This window comes from Lactuca virosa, chromosome 9 (genome assembly GCF_052849685.1).
Source record: "Lactuca virosa cultivar CGN04683 chromosome 9, Lactuca_virosa_CGN04683_v6, whole genome shotgun sequence".
Lineage (NCBI taxonomy): Eukaryota > Viridiplantae > Streptophyta > Magnoliopsida > Asterales > Asteraceae > Lactuca > Lactuca virosa.
Window position 1 is genome coordinate 234,568,611 of NC_136434.1, and position 18,654 is coordinate 234,587,264.

The window sequence follows — 18,654 nt, forward strand, 5'->3', positions numbered from 1 at the left end:
ATGGCATTCCATCCAAACTTCACCACTAATGGCAGATTCTTTGTCGCTTATAACTGTAATAAGTTTCAACAACCTGGATGTGAAGGCAGATGTTAATGTAATACATATGTAAATTGTGATCCTTCCAAAGTCACATATGTTCAAGAAACTTCTCCTTGCCAGTTTCACATTATAGTTTCAGAGTTCACTACCAATGGCACAACTGCTCCTTCAAAACTTCCACAGGTAACTAAGTAATTAAACTTGATTTATGTGCTTTTTTTGAAGTATGTCAAATCTTTTTTACAGAAGGGGCGTGTGAATTCAGTTGAAGTGAGGAGGATGTTCACAATGAGCCTTTGATTTGAAGCATATCATGTTGGGCAGATTTTGTTTGGCCTTGATGATGGATTTGTGTATTTTATGGTTAGTGCTGCTTCACATGATAATAAGCCATACAATCTTGTACAAAACAAAAAATCATTTGTTGGAAAGATACTGTGGTTTGATGGCCTTCCCAAGATGGTTTAATTCCTTTTCATAGAATCATACCTCTTTGTGTTGCAGTTGTTTCCGTAATCATGTATAACTTTCCCTAATTTTTTTTTACAAAAAACACTGCTATCAATTTCAAACAAGGGTAAACTGGTCATTTTGTAAAATTTACCCCCGACTCAGTAGCAATGGCCTTCCCAAGATGGTTTAACTCTATTTCAAGGTTTCATTTTTACAGTTTTAGGACGATATTGCCCCTGAACAGTGTTTTTATATTAATAAAAATCAATTTTTATAGTTTTAAGACGATATTGCCCCTCCACACTGTTTTAATATTAAAAAAAAAAATTTGCATTTTTAGGACCATATTGCCCCTGCACACTTTTTATATTAATAAGATTAATCTTTTTTACAGTTTTAGGACCATATTGCTCCTGCACACTGTTATTATATTAATAAAATTCTATTTTTCAGAAATACACATCAATAGATGAACACTCGGAGCTTAATGCATTCATCACTCCTCGTTCCAATTTCTATGATGCCACCACCTACACCACTCATCAATCAACGAACAACCGGATTAATGAGCTTCAGGTTAGTATCAGTTATTTTTATCTTATCAATTTAATGTTATAATTATCATGTAAACAATACTATTTCTTACATTTAATCATTTCATAACTTTTCTCAGCAACATGGTTCTTCTGGAGCTTCTGAAATGGAAATGGAAATACTAAAACTAGACTGCAAAAGATCCATGCAAATGGTCCAACAATAGAAGAAAATGTATCAAATTTTGAATTGTGTTGGTTAGCTCTTAAATGGAGAAGTTGATGAAACCAACTTGATGCTCTATACTTGTAATTTAATACCTTTTTACCTGTATCATATTTATCATGTTATTCAAAAAAAAAATTGTGTTGAAGTTTATATATTTGAGAGTATCGACCCAAGTTCCAAATCGTTATGCTATAATATTTAATAACATAACGTACAAATATTTGTAGCATTAAAAGAATATCGAAGATGAAATTGCAAATAAAAATCCATGTATGATTCTGTAAGTCTATAATGCATATAATATGCATTAAAAGTTGTAGAATCAATAGATGTTTTTGCCTTTTGCGATTTCCTCTTTAACATGTTCAACTTTTTAAAATGTATATAAAATTTTAAAACAATAACTCAAATAACTTTCAAAAAACAAAAAAAAATACTAAGAGATTATATTATTCACCATATTATTCAAGGTAGGGATGAGAGTGGGTCCAAACTCGGACGGTAGACCCGGAAACCGGTTAACGAGATTTTGTAGGACCGGAAACCGAACCGGTATATATAGGAACCGGTTCCGCTTCGGTTCCGGGTAAGGTACCGGATAAAGTGGGTCAAGAACCGGAAAACCCGAAAATAACAAAGTGGATCGGATGGAACTGGGTATAGTGAGTCTAAAACCGGAAAACCCGGGAAAACCGGTGTAACATACACGTTTTGAAATCGTGTTTTGTAAAATGTTAAAAGTAAATAATATTATGAAATATTATGTAATATTGAGTATTGAGTTCTAACAGATAGTTTTTACTAGAAATGAAGTAAAACTATGTTTAGAATCACTCGGAAAATATTGGAAGTCTTATGAGATTCCAATCAAATGTCAAATAGTGAAATTTAACGAAAATATAAAATTTAAAATAAGTAGAATTTTATTATTGAAAGTTGTAAATAATCTCGTTAGAAACATTTAGGCGAAAACCTCATCGAAATCCGAGTTATAACGAAGGAGTTATGACCAATCGAAGATCCGCGACAAAACCGGCACGGCGCCGAATGACGTAAAAAGTGAGTTTTCGATAAACTACTTTTTAGCTTTAGTAATCTAAACGAAAGTTGTAGTATTCATTAAACCGAGAATTTTCATAGAAAGAACGTCCAAATCTGACTTCGTATGAGGAAGTTATGATTTTTCTAAGTTTCGGAATAGCAGTAGATTTTTCTAAGTTTCAGAATAGACATCTAAAAACTCGAAATAAAGATCGAGTGATTTTTAGCCGACACAACCTAAACGAGAATCGAAGATCTCGTCGATTGTAGTTCAACAGTAAAAAGACAGAAGAAAACGGACGCCAGATGAAGAAGTTATGAATTTTTAACGGACTTTTCCTGTCCCGACCCGTTAAAAATATAATAATAGAAATGAAGTCAAAATTAGCCAATGGAGTCTAAAAAAAGTTGTAGAGTATATTCTCGCCTACGCGTGCATATAAAGAACATCAAAAACGGAGTTCGTACGCAAAAGATATGAATTTTACAAGTTATTAAATAAAAATAAATGAAAAATCGAAATATTATCCGAAGCCGTACGCCCAGCGTACGAGCCTACGCCCAGCGTACGTGTGCGATCCGGAATCAGCCACATCTCTCACTTTTCGCCCTATGTACCACGTTCGAGCCCGGGAACCGAACAAGTGACACCTCGCATGTACGCCCTGCGTACGAGGCTACGCCCCACGTAGTTCGCCGCCTCGGAGTACGCCCAGCGTACCGAGGACTTACACCCAGCGTAACCCGAGCCTCGGTCCCCTATAAATAGAATGCGAAGGCTGCCGGATTATGTTACATTATTCACCCATTTTACCCCCTATACACTCTCTAAATTTACCCTATTAACCCCTGAAGTCCCGATATCAATCCCGAAACCCAAAGCACGTCCCGACGCTCCGAAGTTCCCGATAAAATTATATTTACAAGCCGAAACTCTGCCCGTGTAAGGCCGGTTTTCATCTAAAATTCCCGGTTTCGTCACAAAAAGTCATATTTAGAGCCGTAGTGCTGCCCAAATTATCATTTAATCCTCGGTTATTTCACGGTGAGTTCAATATAGGGACAATTTTATGTTATGTGTTATATGTTCAATGTGCTTTCCCATGTTATTATGATAATGAGCTATACCTTTGACCACGAAGTGTATGACATAAGCATCACTTGGGTACTGGTATGTAGCCTTTAGCCATGAAGTGTATGACATAAGCATCACTTTGGCATTAGCAGAATACAAAGATAGGGCTGAAAGTCTGTGTATTCTAGCGAAATGATATTCTGAAATGATATTTTCTGCGCCACTTGGGCTAAAGTCTTATTGATGTATATCAAGTATTGAAATTGTTATGTCTCATTGATCGTTTATCTTTGAATCAGATTATTCGTTGATATGGAAAGCATGTCATATGATACTCACTTGTATTTCTTGTTCCTTGTCCCCCTTTGCTTCTGTCATATTGATATGTATATGGCATAATGTTATATTGTAACTGTTATTGAACTCACTAAGCATCACCCGCTTATCCCTCTCAATGTTTAAACTATCGCAGGTGATAAGCATCCAGTATAGTTTTATACTGGTAGAAGATGTAGAATAGATAATATTATAACTTTTGTAATGTATTCCTGGGAATATATGTAATATATAAAACTTTGTAAAAATCTTAATAGTCGGTTTGTATCCAGTCTATGTAAATAAATTATCAATGTAAAATATTGTTTTATGAATATGCATGTAGCATGTTTTTGAGTAACAATGTTTCCAGAAATACGAAAGTTTAGAAAGTTAGGGTCTCTCAGTTATGGTATCAGAGCAATAGTTTAAGTGAACTAAATTCCACGGATTGGTATTTAGACTTAAACCGTTAGAAGTTCAATATATGAACGGATTCATTAGGAATATATGGATACAAACCATAGGAAATATTTAAGTAAAGTATTAGGTAATAATAAATCCAAATATTCTAAATACTATTTTGCCCCAAATTTTCAGAAAAATGGCTGAACAAGAAGGTAGCCATACACCAGAAGTGGGTGGAGATCCTAAACCTGGTGAAGTAAATACTCCAGTATCCCCTCGAGAGGAGCGACTCTTGGGTAAACTTACTGGTATTATTCGACAGACTCTCGAAGAACACAAGAAGGATAATAATAAAGGCAAAGAGAAAGCCACTGGAGAATCTTCAAAAGGGGAGGTGAAGCGTCCCTCGTTCAAAGATTTCAAAAGTAGCGGTGCTACAGAGTTTTCATGTGCCATTAATCCTATTGTTGTTCTAACTTGGATTCAGAACACAGAGAAAATATTTCGTATTTCTCATGTGGATAATGAGGATAAAGCGAATTATGCTTCTGCAATGTTCACCGGAGAAGCCCTGGTCTGGTGGGAAGCAACATTTGAAGCTCTTAAAGAGTATGATCAGGAGAATTTGTCTTGGGGAATGTTCAAAACTCGCTTACTAGAAAAATATTGTCCTATAGATATGAGAAGAGGGTTGGAGAAGGGGTTCCTTGAACTTAAGCAAGGAGGGATGACCGTAAATGAATATGAAACGCAATTCAATCAAAAAGCACGGTTTGCTACAAAGTATATTACAACTGAAGATGATAAAATTCAGTTATTCATGGAAGGATTACGATATGAAATCCACGATTTCGTAAGTAATCGGGATGTTCTGCCCTTTGACAAAGCTATTGAGTATGCTCAAAAGCGCGAGCATGACTTGGAGATACGTGGTGCCACTCTTTCTGTTTCAAAGCACCCACTTATCGATCGAACTGTTCCTGTTTCCTCTATTCCACCAGCTCAATCTATTCGAACTGATTCCGGTAAACAAGCGCAATCTCAAAATGCCTCTCGTGGCCGCGGTAGGTCACAATCTTTTTCTCTTCAATCGCCATTGTGTCGAAATTGTGGAAAGAATCATCCGGGCGAATGCAGACTAGAAAAAGGAGTTGTGGTCTGTTTTGGATGTGGAGAAATAGGCCACAAGAAGCCCGTTTGCCCAATGAAGGATGTTACATGTTTTGCGTGTGGTATTACTGGCCACAGGAAGCGCTTCTGTCCTACTCTTACTAGTCAGGTGACGGGGAGTCAAGCTTCTGTTCAACAACCGGCGAGAAGTCAAGCTCCTGTTCAACAATCAAAGAGTAGTCCAGCTAAAAAGGAGGAGGTGCCAAAAGCTAAGGGCCGTGCATTCCAGATTACCACAGAAGAGGCACGCGAGGACCCGAATGTTGTGACGGGTACATTTCTTGTAAACTCTAGACCTGCTCACATCTTATTTGATTCTGCTGCCTCAGATTCTTTCGTGTCTCATGAATTTGCGCATTCTTTTCAAATTGCTTGTTATGCACTCGCGCAACCATTTCACATAGATACTGCGGGAAATATATAATTACTTGCTGATAAAATCTATAGGGATTGTGTCATAGAAATTGAAGGCTATAATTTCCTTGCTAATCTGATTCCTATCTCCTTGCCCAACTTTGATATTATTCTCGGCATGGATTGGTTGTCAAAGAACCATGCAGAACTCTTATGCTATGAAAAGATAGTACGCATTCCTATTAAAGGGGAGAATCCTATTTATGTCTACGGTGAACAAAGAATCTTAAAAAATAATCTCTTTCCTCAAAGCTCGTAAATTCATATCAAAGGGATGTTCTATCTATCTGGCCTACACAGTTGATGTCTCAAAAGAGGAGAAGAAAACGGTAAATGATGTTCCCGTTGTTAACGAATATCCTGATGTTTTCCCCGGTGACTTGCCTGGACTTCCTCCAGACAGGTAAGTAGAATTCCGAATTGACCTTGTGCCTGGTGCTGCTCCGATTGCAAAGACTCCTTATCGTCTTGCGCCAGCTGAGATGAAAGAAATGATGATCCAACTGTAGGAATTACTTGACAAAGGTTTTATTCGACCAAGTACCTCTCCTTGGGGTGCTCTAGTATTGTTTGTCAAGAAGAAGGACAGATCGATGCGAATGTGTATTGATTACCGTGAGCTAAATAAGGTGACTATCAAGAACAAATATCCACTACCTCGCATTGACGATTTGTTTGATCAACTTCAGGGTGTTAGCTATTTCTCGAAGATTGATTTGAGATCTGACTATCATCAGTTGAAAGTTCACGAGCAGGATGTACCGAAGACTGCTTTTCGTACTCGTTATGGACATTATGAATTCCTTGTCATGCCATTCGGTCTGACAAATGCTCCTGTCATATTCATGGATATGATGAATCGAGTATGTCGTCCAATGCTCGATAAATCTGTCATCGTATTCATTGACGATATTCTAATCTATTCCAAGTCAGAATCTGATCACGCCATTCATATTCGTGAAATATTAGAACTTCTTCGAAAGGACAAATTATATGCTAAATTCTGGAAGTGTGAATTTTGGCTTCGCCAAGTTCAATTTCTCGGCCACGTGATTTCTGGTGACGGTATATCTATAGATCCTACCAAAATCGAAGCCATTCAGAATTGGGAAGCGCCTCGTAATGCTTCTGAAATTCGCAGTTTCTTGGGTCTCGCGGGATATTACCGGAGATTCATTAAAGATTTTTCGCGTATAGCCCTACCTCTCATGAGTCTTACACGAAACGAAGCAAAATTCGAATGTGGTGAAGCCCAAGAAAAAGCTTTCTTAACTCTAAAAGATCTTTTGACTCATGCTCCAATCTTATCACTTCCAGAAGGTGATAATGATTTTTCTGTATATAGCGATGCTTCAAAGTTAGGACTAGGTTGCGTGTTGATGCAGCGTGGTAAAGTGATAGCCTATGCCTCAAGACAACTGAAGGAGTATGAAAAGAATTATCCCACTCATGATCTCGAACTCGCTGCAGTGGTATTTGCCCTAAAACTTTGGAGGCATTATCTTTTTGGTACAAAATGCCAATTATTTACCGACCACAAGAGTCTCAAGTACATATTCAGTCAGCAAACTTTGAATATGAGACAACAACGAGCCATGGAGCTGATCAAAGATTATGACTGTGAAATCCTGTACCATCCTGGAAAAGCCAATGTAGTTGCCGATGCACTTAGCAGAAAGGTTTATCGTAATAGTATGTGTTATACTATTACTCACACCACAGTAAAGTTCACTATTCTTGATGAACTAGAGAAATGGCAAGAAGATGCCTTAAAGCCAGAAAATGTGAAGAAAGAAGGGATGATACATTATAATGATGCTTTACTTGATGATCCACGAGGATTGAAGGTATTTAAGAATCGGCTATGGATTCCAAAGATTGGTGGATTAAGACAGAAGATTTTAGATGAAGCCCATAAATCTAAACTGTCAATACATCCTGGTACAAGTAAAATGTACTATGATGTAAGAGCTGATTATTGGTAGCCTGGATTGAAGAGAGACATTGGAAGATATGTACAGGAATGCTTGGTATGCTTACAAGTCAAAGCGGAACATCAAAAGCCATATGGTAGTCCAGAAAGTCTTAGTGTTCCTGTATGGAAATGGGAAGAACTTGTTGGGTTATGAGCATTTTAACACTCCTAAGTGTACATGCAACCCTAAATACCTTGGATCTATGTTTTCTCTATTATACATACAATTATGAACATCCAAGGTATTATCCTAATCTAGCATACAAAATAATAAATATAACAAGATAGAATACATACCTCTTTGATGTAGAATGTCTTCATGAAGCTTGAGTGCCTAGTGCCCCAAGTGTGACACCTCAAATGGTTCACACAACACCAAATACACTTGGAATAACTTGAGAGAAACTTGAACACTCCTTGAAATCGTCTAGCCCTCACACTCACACATTAGTGCACGATTTCTTGAGCCATGAGATTCTTTTATATGGTGGCTATTAGGGTTACACCATGTAACTCATAACTTTACCCATTCCTTACGCTCCATGGATTTTAACCTCCATGGAGTATCCATGGGTCACCCCATGGACTTAGTCCAACATAAGGAATCTTGGATCACAAGCCCACATATATAAGAATGAATGATTTACACAATCAACCCATATATTTAATTAGTCTCCTTTTGATCACTTAATTAATTCCAAATTAATTCTTGATCAATACTAATTAAATAACCTTATTAATATATTAGAACTTATAATATATTAACCAACCTTAAGTGTTATTTCTCTCATTATAGTCTATCCAAATGCATGATGCCATGCAACCCAAATGGACCATGCCGGGTCGGGTCAAGTCTTACCAATTATAGTTATGGACTTAGACATTAATCCAACAGTCTCCCACTTGGATAAGTCTAAAACTATTATTGCGTATGACTTCAGGAACCGATCAGCAATCGTAGCTCTCAAAAGCTTCTGTCGTACTCTGACCTTGTCGATGAACTCTGACCTTTATCAATGACTTGTCCATTAGATAAGGGATCATATATTCCTCCATTCTAGATATCATATGGACTGAGACATGGATTATCAATCATTCTCTCTGTTTATTTGTTGTTTCCCGATTTCCGATTCATGATGACTGAGTGATTGAACAAATCAAATCAGTCCTAGCTTGGCCAAGCACTCACATGTATCATCTTTAAATCATCGAGGGGCCCACATATATCGCTTTTATCCCGAAGGTAAAAGGAATGGATAAACTTCGACTCATATGGCTTGTTCTACTACTTGTTGAATCATACACAAAGGCACGTTTTATAACATCGAGTTACCAATGCGTTTTCGTGCAATCAATGTATAACCAACTCATAGTAACAACTCATATCTCTAGGTTTGAAGAATATAAGATATTATCGTCTCATGATCACTCGTGATAAAATCCATGAAGTGATTCAAATGAGCGCGGGTTGAATCCAATACTCAGAACTTATGAGCACTCATGAGTGTTGTAGCACCACTTTTTTCCACCAACTTGGACGCTACAAACCAACCCATGACAGTCTTGATTCATATCTACTTCCAACATATGACCGACTGTGGATGGTTTGAATAACTTAATCATTCAGGAAGAGCGACTTAGTTATTCTGGAAGTCAAAACATGCAAAGTGAAACACAAGAATAAATGAATCAAATATGGCATCAAACCCTATGAATATAAATAAACACTTTTATTTATCACCATACTGATTACTCATTATTCATTGTTTCGGTTTTATCAACTTTATACTTGAATTTAAAACAATAGTTGTCCCATGCTCCAAGCATGTACACTATGTTTTCTAAACACTAGTCATGCCATACACCAAGTATGCATACTATGTTTGTCTATGATCTTTACTTTGTAAAATAGATCAATTGAACATCACTCCAATGATCCTCTTTTCACAGTCCCAAATCCTTACTGCAAATGCAAGAATTCCAAATTCATGCCTTTTACTGAAATATGTTAGATTCTAAACTTATATGCATTGATCCTCTTAATGATTATGCACGAAGTCAGAAAGACTTGACAACAATCGTTACAGAGCATTCCAAAGGAGATCAGCTCCTTGGAAACATCCTTCTTTCATTAAGTTTCCTAATCTTACACAGATTGAATAATTTCTAACTTTGAAACATTTCCATATTCCATTTTCACTATCACTTCTGAACAAGAGTTGCCTCCTTACAGATTATGTCAATATGGTCCTTCCAGAATTAACATTATACTTCCAACTGTCCTTGAGCAACCAATCTTTGGGAAACCTTAGATTGTCCTCAACAATTGCTTAATCATTTTAGTCATATCCAATTCTAGACCTTTTCCCTTCATAATGCCCCAGGCATTTGGAAAATTTTAGAAAGGATGAATATAGCACATGTAATCGATCCTATATCCGAAGCATATGGGACACGATTCATGATGTTTCACATAAAGACTAAACCAGACTTTTGCTATAATATTTCCATTTCAATTTGCCAAGTTCTCAAAATTCAGATTATGAAAAGGGATGCCGTAATCATAATCGAATTTTAGAACGCAAATAATGGACCCATATATAGAATTTCCTTATGTTGAGCCATTCCAACATGAAATTCATATATATATATCCTTGATTAAATACGATTAAAATCTCAATCTAAGCTTTTAGAATTGAAATGAAGTATAATTTCCTCTCCCTTAATTATAGCAAAACAACTTTTTCAACCCCTGCAACCTCACGAATTGAAACTTTTGTTTTCTATAATTAACATTGCTAACTTGCAACCTTTGTCATAATTATCATGCTCCCACTAACATGATGATTATTAGCATAACACTTATGCTCCCACTAGCTTTGACATGTACTCAGAAATCAGCTGACTTTCTTACCAAAGTTCAGATTTCTGATACTAGATTGTTTTGATAAAACTTCATCAAAATCATACACCTCTCTTAGATAGCTCACATGTGTGTCTAAACAATTTTAGAACTATGAAAAGGGATGCCGTAATCATAGTCTCAATTGTTTAGACCTTTGCCACTTCTCACAAGTCCATGTTAGTGTGCCGGTAAACCACACACGCTCCACTAACGACTTTGAGAATGCAAATATCACAATTGCTATCTAGCTAAAATCTACTTAGTGAAAGTGTTTCCTCACCATCATTTTCATGAATCGGAGAGAAACCTTATGACACTTAGATTTAATAGTGTATGTGTTCTTATCCATGTGAATTTGTCAAAACCATAATCACAAGACAAGGTTAGTGACAAATCCAAACTAATATTGATTAAACTTGTGTAATCTTAAATTCTTGTCATTTGGCAGCTCAGGTGCCTGCCATTGCTTCCAAGTAGTTGTGCAACCAATTGAGAACTCTCAGAACTCCTATGCAAAGCCAACTTGAATAGGCACAAAAATTTCAACACGATAGGTTATAAACCTCAAGTCGTGTGCTAGTGAAGGACTTTAGGTTTTATTCTTGATTAAGTCTTGAAACTTTCAAGAGCTTTAAGACTCCCACTGTCCTCTTGACATATAAGACTCCTTTGTCAAATATTCAAGAGATAGTGCGGATTCTTTATCAAGACTAACACTTTACACAATTGGCCTAAGTTGGTCTCTGTTTTATCCAAAACATCACAACTTACCAATTTCAAATGTACAAGAGTAGATAACCTTTTACTCTTACATTTGACTAGTGTTAACAAACCCTCTTTAAGATATGTCACTCAAGTTACAATCTTGGAGTCTGACTCTAAGAATTGTTTTGGAACGAAGTATGACTCATCTTTTTGATTTAACCATTTCAACAATTCATGACTCCTCTTCTTAGTCATAAGAATGCACTAAGATGACTTTAGAGGACCAATTGTGATATGGTATCTTAATCATTAAGATGATCATAAACATGATACTAAAGTACTCTCCCATCTTTTCAGATTTGAGAAACTTTTATCTTTCTGCCATACTTTGATTCTTCTTATTCGTTCTGTCTCACATTGAAACTTCTCCAATGCTACAGACTTATACTTAAACTTATAAGTATAACCATATTTACTGAACTTAAGTAAATCATGATGAATAGTCTTCTTGATCTTTTGTGGTGGACTTGACCAGTGCACAAGAATGTGTACTCGATCCCTTAGTCCTTTCCTTATTCACATAAGGAATTAGTCTTAATTTTCCAAGCTGAAAGTTCTCATTCATCATACTATACAACTTGCATGATTCCAAGTTTCGGTCCAATTGAACCTTAGGTGATGAGAATCTTTCCTTATTTGGTAATATTAGACACTACCACAACCGAAAGAATCAAATCCATTTTTCCAATATTGCTATCAATGGAATCTTATAAGCAACAACTTTTCACAAATGCCATTGTAAGGATACTTAAAATAAATAAAATCAAAACCTTTTTCTTTTATTTTAAAACTTTGCGGAAAAACTTATCCTTACAATCCATATGAAAACCTTGTTGTTATCTATTCCTAAGCAATATAAATATCATAACTCTTAAGTAATAGCCCAAAATTCTGATCACCGAACCATGCGATTGAAATCCATCTTCGCGATCAGAATCAGCATGTACTTAATAGAGTTAGACAATGGACTTTACCTGAAGTAGAGCCAAACTTATTGACTTTAACATCCTTAGGTAAATTTGGCAGCTTCGTAACCAATGCCCCTTCCTTTGGCAATAGTTACCTATGGACCCTTGATAATGGGACTATCTCAGTCTTCGCCTCTCTCTTTACCATTAGGTGTTGACTATGGCCGATCCCTTTCCATTGGGAAGAGAGAGCTTTACTGGATATCCAATGTCATCATTGTCAATGTCCATAGCGTTTTAGGAAGTTGATCTTAGCAAATAGATAAGATCATTAAGGGTCTTGTCTTAGTCTGTTTCATAGGATTCCCAAAAGAACTCACTATGTGACTTAGAAAGTAGTTGAGCCACCAACTTTCTCAAGACTTTGACACCCAACTCTCCCGGCTTGTCAATATGTGACTACATCTCCAAGATGTGATCACACCTAGACCTTGCCTTGCCAATAGGGCTTGAGTGACCTTAAACTTTTTAGGAACTTGTGGGTTAGGGAGAATAATTGGAGGAGGTGAAAGAAGTATGATATCCATGGGACATCATCTTCATTTAGGAAAGATTGTTTCAAGAGATTTGGGAAGATCATAAATGTCTAGACCAGACATCTTTTTGGGAGATATTCAAGATAGTTGATTTAAAGTCCTTAATATGACACCCAATATGAAATATTAAGGCTAGGACCCAACAAACTATTTTATAACTTAGAAGAGGGATGCCTTAATCCAAGCTATAAAATATTTGAAGGTAGGTGAATGACGATTCACCAATTTCCACCATTAAAAATGAAATAATTTATTAGGTTTTAATTGGATTTGAAAGTCCTAGATCTTTGAGATTCATTGAACTGTTCAAAGGCATGTTTCAATCTCGAGTGTGCCCTTCAGGTTTTGTGACTGGGATGCCGAGGATCACAAAACAAGGTGTGAATAACCATGCAAATATACTTGGTACCATTAATATTTACCCCTTAATCAGTGTGCCGGTTAACCACACACGCTCCACCGATACTATGATAAATATTAAGTTACCCTTTGCCTACCTTGTTAAGTCCAGGTTAGTGTGCCGGTTAACCACACACGCTCCACTAACGACTTAAGCAAAGTGCAAAGTGTAATTTCATGGGTTAGCACCAAATTCACATTTTCCTAAGTAACTAAGATTGGGTATTAATAAGAGTTTAGTTACTTAGTATTTATCATTAATACTTTTAATGAAAGGAGAATTATAGTCCTTGTCCTACCCGTTCGGCTAACGACCCTCCACCAGTCAAGGAAGCGGTGGGTGAGAGTGGACACCCATTAAACTGCCATTTTATAGGCAGTAACCTTATACCCCCCTTATAGAACGACTTCGTGAATGAGGCCTACTAACGGTAAGACTGACTTTACTCTTATACATATATATAAATATTATTAACTTATAATATTATAAAGTATAAGGGTTGAATTTTAACTTTTAAAATTCTAAGGGCTAACTTGGAATTAAAGTATTCATAAGTGAAAACTTTTCAAATTCCAAAACTTGAGGGCAAGTTTTGAAACTATTCAAAACTAATTAATTCCATAACTTATGAGTTTAAAGTAGTTTTAATTAAAAAAAAAAAAAACTCTTCAAGTTCCATAACTTGAGGACAAGTTATGGAAGACTTTAAACTAATTAATAAAAAAAAATAACTTTTTTTTATTGTAACTTATGGAACTAATTAAGGTTACACTTTTTTTTTTAATTTAATGAAGAGACTCTTGAACCTCCATAACTTATGGAGTCATAAAACCATTTAATTAGAACTAGACTCTTCATTTTGTAACATTTGCCAACTTTTATGAGTTTTATGATTCTTAAATGTGACTTTTCATATAACTTGAGGACAAGTTACAAAAACACACTTTGGAATCAACTCTTAGATTAAAATGGATTGAAAACAACTATTTCACACAACTTTTCTATTAATCTAAGAACCTCATAAGAACAAGATAATTCAAATCATCAATCTTCAAGAAATTAGCATGAACATACAAACTAATACAAATCTTGAAATTATGACAATTATCTTAGAAATTGGATTAGCATGAACATTACCACATCAAAAACAAGTTTATAAGTCCAAAAACATCTTAGGGTAATGTTCCTAGTCCAATTCCAGCCATAACAATCTAATATATGCATCCAACTCGATTTTTCATCTACTTTTGCAAGTATAACAAGAAAACAAGCCTAGGCTCTGATACCACTGTAGGGTTATGAGCATTCTAACACTCCTAAGTGTACATGCAACCCTAAATACCTTGGATCTATGTTTTCTCTATTATACATACAATTATGAACATCCAAGGTATTATCCTAATCTAGCATACAAAATAATAAATATAACAAGATAGAATACATACCTCTTTGATGTAGAATGTCTTCATGAAGCTTGAGTGCCTAGTGCCCCAAGTGTGACACCTCAAATGGTTCACACAACACCAAATACACTTGGAATAACTTGAGAGAAACTTGAACACTCCTTGAAATCGTCTAGCCCTCACACTCACACATTAGTGCACGATTTCTTGAGCCATGGGATTCTTTTATATGGTGGCTATTAGGGTTACACCATGTAACTCATAACTTTACCCATTCCTTATGCTCCATGGATTTTAACCTCCATGGAGTATCCATGGGTCACCCCATGGACTTAGTCCAACATAAGGAATCTTGGATCACAAGCCCACATATATAAGAATGAATGATTTACACAATCAACACATATATTTAGTTAGTCTCCTTTTGATCACTTAATTAATTCCAAATTAATTCTTGATAAATACTAATTAAATAACCTTATTAATATATTAGAACTTATAATATATTAACCAACCTTAAGTGTTATTTCTCTCATTATAGTCTATCCAAATGCATGATGCCATGCAACCCAAATGGACCATGTCGGGTCGGGTCAAGTCTTACCAATTATAGTTATGGACTTAGACATTAATCCAACAGAACTGTCCATGGATTTTATTACCAAATTGCCAAAAAACTTCTAGACAGCATGATAGCATTTGGGTAATCGTCGACCGCCTGACTAAAAGCGCCCATTTTCTCGCCATGCGTGAAATGGCTCCAATGGAGAAATACGTACAAGTGTACTTAGATGAAATCATTGCGAGACATGGCGTGCCACTAAAGATCATTTCCGATCGTGATACTCGCTTTACTTCTCATTTCTGGGCGAGTATGCAACGTGAATTAGGATCTCGGATCGCTCTCAGCACGACTTATCATCCCCAGACAGATGGTCAGACGGAGAGAACAATCCAAACAGTAGAAGATATGCTTCGTTCATGCGTCTTGGAGTTCGGTGGTAACTGGGATAAGTATTTACCTCTTGTAGAAGTTTCGTATAATAACAATTACCACACTTCAATAAAAATGCTACCATATGAAGCATTATATGGTCGCAAATGTCGTACTCCATTATGTTGGCGTGATATAGGACAGAAAATCCTTGGAGGCCCTGAAATGATTCAAGACACCACCGACAAGATTCAAATTGTACGAGAAAGAATGAAAGCGGCCCAGGATCGACAGAAGTCCTATGCAGAAAAGATGAGACGACCCATAGAATTCCAGGTGGGTGATTTCGTAATGCTAAAGGTATCCCCGTGGAAAGGCATAATGAGATTTGGGAAGAAAGGAAAACTAAGCCCTAGATTTGTTGGTGCTTGCAAAATCATCCAGAGAATTGGTAAACAAGCATACCGCTTGGAATTGCTGGAAGATTTCGCAGGTATTCATGATGTGTTTCATGTGAGCTATCTGCGTAAATGTTTAAGCATATATGATGAAGCAGTTCCGTTATCCGAAAGAACGACTGAGCTACGTAATAAAGAAGTAGAGTTGGTGCTTGTCAAATGGAAACACCATCGAGGCCCAAATTATACTTGGGAAAATAAGAATGAGATAAGAGCGAAATATCCCCATTTATTTTAATCGATGTAATTTCGGGGACGAAATCCTCAAAAGGAGGAGGTATTTGTAGCATACACGTTTTAAAATCGTGTTTTGTAAAATGTTAAAAGTAAACAATATTATGAAATATTGAGTATTGAGTTCTAACAGATAGTTTTTACTAGAAATGAAGTAAAACTATGTTTAGAATCACTCGGAAAATATTTGAAGTCTTATGAGATTCCAATCAAATGTCAAATAGTGAAATTTAACGAAAATATAAAATTTGAAATAAGTAGAATTTTATTATTGAAAGTTGTAAAGAATCGCGTTAGAAACATTTAGGCGAAAACCTCATCGAGATCCGAGTTATAACGAAGGAGTTATGACCAATCGAAGATCCGCGACAAAACCGACACGGCGCCGAATGACGTAAAAAGTAAGTTTTCGATAAACTACTTTTTAGCTTTAGTAATCTAAACGAAAGTCGTAGTATTCATTAAACCGAGAATTTTCATAGAAAGAACGTCAAAATCTGACTTCGTATGAAGAAGTTATGATTTTTCTAAGTTTCGGAATAACAGTAGACAACTAAAAACTCGAAATAAAGATCGAGTGATTTTTAGCCGACACAACCTAAACGAGAATCGAAGATCTCGTCGATTGTAGTTCAACGGTAAAAAGACAGAAGAAAACGGACGTCAGATGAAGAAGTTATGAATTTTTAACGGACTTTTCCTGTCCCGGCCCGTTCAAAATATAATAATAAAAATGAATTCAAAATTAGCCAATGGAGTCTAAACAAAAGTTGTAGAGTATATTCTCGCCTACGCGTGCATATAAAGAGCATCAAAAACGGAGTTCGTACGCAAAAGATATGAATTTTACAAGTTATTAAATAAAAATAAATGAAAAATCGAAATATTATCCGAAGCCGTACGCCCAGCGTACGAGCCTACGCCCAGCGTACGTGTGCGATCCGGAATCAGCCACATCTCTCACTCTTCGCCCTATGTACCACGTCCGAGCCCGGGAACCGAACAAGTGACACCTCGCATGTTCGCCCTGCGTACGAGGCTACGCCCCGCGTAGTTGGCCGCCTCGGAGTACGCCCAGCGTACCAAGAACTTACGCCCAGCGTAACGCGAGCCTCGGTCCCCTATAAATAGAATGCGAAGGCTGCCGGATTATGTTACATTATTCACCTATTTTACCCCCTATACACTCTCTAAATTTACCCTATTAACCCCTGAAGTCCCGGTATCAATCCCGAAACCGAAAGCAAGTTCCGACGCTCTGAAGTTCCCGATAAAATTATATTTACAAGCCGAAACTCTGCCCGTGTAAGGCCAGTTTTCATCTAAAATTCCCGGTTTCGTCACAAAAAGTCATATTTAGAGCCGTAGTGCTGCCCAAATTATCATTTAATCCTCGGTTATTTCACGGTGAGTTCAATATAGGGACAATTTATATTATGTGTTATATGTTCAATATGCTTTCCCATGTTATTATGATAATGAGCTATACCTTTGACCACGAAGTGTATGGCATAAGCATCACTTGGGTACTGGTATGTAGCCTTTAGCCATGAAGTGTATGACATAAGCATCACTTTGGCATTAGCAGAATACAAAGATAGGGCTGAAAGCCTGTGTATTCTAGCGAAATGATATTCTGAAATGATATTTTCTGCGCCACTTGGGCTAAAGTCTTATTGATGCATATATCAAGTATTGAAATTGTTATGTCTCATTGATCGTTTATCTTTGAATCAGATTATTTGTTGATATGGAAAGCATGTAATATGATACTCACTTGTATTTCTTGTTCCTTGTCCCTCTTTGCTTCTGTCATATTGATATGTATATGGCATAATGTTATATTGTAACTGTTATTGAACTCACTAAGCATCACCCGCTTATCCCTCTCAATGTTTAAACTATTGCAGGTGATAAGCATCCAGTATAGTTTTATACTGGTAGAAGATGTAGAATAGATAATATTATAACTTTTGTAATGTATTCCTGAAAATATATGTAATATATAAAACTTTGTAAAAATCTTAATAGTCGGGTTGTATCCAGTCTATGTAAATAAATTATCAATGTAAAATATTGTTTTATGAATACGCATGTAGTATGTTTTTGAGTAACTATGTTTCCAGAAATACGAAAGTTTAGAAAGTTAGGGTCTCTCAACCGGAATTTTTTGGTAACTACTTAGTGGGTGAACTTTGAAAAATTTCAACTTTGATATCCCAACTTCTGGGGACTGTAAGTCAATGAATATTAAACCAAAAATGACAAAAATATAGTCTAAAATCATGTACAAATTCTAAAATACACGTTGCAAAAAAACTCATGATAATTCGACTTTAAACAAATTAGATATGCATGTTTTAAAATTTCACAGAATACAAAAATAAAGCTGAAAA